Below are 2153 nucleotides of genomic sequence, written 5' to 3' on the forward strand. Positions count from 1 at the left end.
TGCTCCATAACATCAAAAAATGATGGAGGAAATATCTTCTCAAGGTTACACTGAATCACAGCTATGTTAGTATTCAAATTTTCAATACCTTCAAGAGTCACTGATCTCGTGCATAAATCGCGGAAGAAAGCACTAATCTCTGCAATTGCTTCATGAACATTCCGTGGTAATAGTTCCTTGAAGGCAAACGGAAGGAGGCGCTGCATCATTACATGGCAATCGTGACTCTTCAAACCGATAAACTTCCATTCCTTTCTGTCGACACAATTACGCAAATTAGATGCGTAACCATCTGGAAATTCCACATCGTTTGAAATCCAATCAAAGAACGCATCTTTTCCCTCTGCATCAAGTCGGTATATGGGAAAAGGAGCCCTACCATTCTCATCAACATGAAGTTCTGAACGAGCACATATATCGACTAAATCCAGTCTTGACTTCAAATTATCCTTTGTTTTACCTTGAACATTAAGGATCGTGTTCATGAGAATGTCAAAAAAAAATTTCTCAATATGCATGACATCTAAATTATGCCTCAGCAGATGATCCTCCAGTATGGCAGATCCCAGAAAATACTTTTTTTGTGCCAGTTATGTAGTTCTCCAATAGCATCTACCGGAAAACGCTCATGTCCACCGACTTCTGGCGTCCTTTCTGCACCAAAATCTCTTAGTTGGGTCGACAAATCTGCCCCACAAATTTCCGGAGGTGGACTGTCAAACACCCTCTTGTTCTTCGTAAACAAATTCCTACTCCTACGATATGGATGATCAGGTGGTAGGAACCTCCTGTGACAGTCAAACCAACACGTTTTCCTTCCGTGTTTTAGTTGGAAAGCATCAGTGTTATCTTGACAATATGGACATGATAGCCTTCCATGCGTTGTCCATCCAGACAACATACCATATGCTGGAAAATCACTTATTGTCCACATTAGTACTGCCCGCATTTGAAAGTTTTCTTTACACGAAACATCGTATGTTTCAGCACCTTGAGCCCATAGTTGTTGCAACTCATATATTAGTGGCTGAAGAAACACATCAAGTGATCTCTTAGGATGCTCTGGTCCGGGAACGAGAATCGAGAGAAACAAAAACTCTCGTCGCAAGCACAAGTTTGGGGGGAGGTTGTATGGTGTAAGAATGACGGGCCATAGAGAATACTGTCTTCCACTCTTGCCAAACGGACTGAAAAAATCAGTACATAATCCAAGGTAGACATTTCTTCTCTCATACGCAAAGTCGGGATACTTTGATTGGAAATGCTTCCACGCTTTTGCATCTGAAGGATGTCTGATCTCACCATCTGTTGAGTGCTCCGCATGCCATCTCATTGGTTGCGCTGTGCGTTCAGACAGATACAACCTCTGCAACCTTTCCGTCAAAGGAAAATACCACATCCTTTTATATGGCACTGGAACTCTTCCAATTGTATCTTTATAACGAGGCTTTCCACAAAATTTGCATGTAACACGTTGTTCATCCGCCCTCTAATAAATCATGCAGTTGTCGCTGCATACATCTATTACCTGATACGATAAACCAAGACCAGCTACGAGTTTCTAAACCTCGTAGTATGAACCAGGAGCTACATTATCCTCGGGTAAAATACCTTTTACAAAATCAGCAATCGCATCCACACAGTCTTCAGCCAAATTATAATCTGTTTTAATGCCCATCAATCTTGTAGCAGATGATAAAGCTGAATGACCATCTCTGCAACCTTCGTACAATGGTTGCTTTCCAGCATCCAACATATCATAAAATCTCCTAGCTTCTGCATTGGGTAAATCTTCCCCTCTAAAATGATCATTTACCATATGCTCAGTACCTACACCATAATCTACATCCGTTCTAATTGGTTCTTCTAATCTAACCGCTGGCTAAGGTTCGCTAGTACTACCATGTTCATAATCAGTTTCCCCATGATGATACCAAATTTTGTAACTTCGTGTAAACCCACTCAAATATAGATGAGTCCAAACATCCCACTCTTTAATAACCTTTCTATTTTTACAATTAGAGCAAGGACATCTTAACATACCTGTTTTTGCTTCCGGTTGTCGGTGAACTAACCCCATGAATTCGGTTATACCTCGTTGGTATTCTTCCGTAAGCAATCTCGTGTTCGGATCCAAATGAGGTCAATCGATC

This window comes from Brassica oleracea, unplaced genomic scaffold, assembly GCF_000695525.1.
Source record: "Brassica oleracea var. oleracea cultivar TO1000 unplaced genomic scaffold, BOL UnpScaffold01377, whole genome shotgun sequence".
NCBI lineage: Eukaryota > Viridiplantae > Streptophyta > Magnoliopsida > Brassicales > Brassicaceae > Brassica > Brassica oleracea.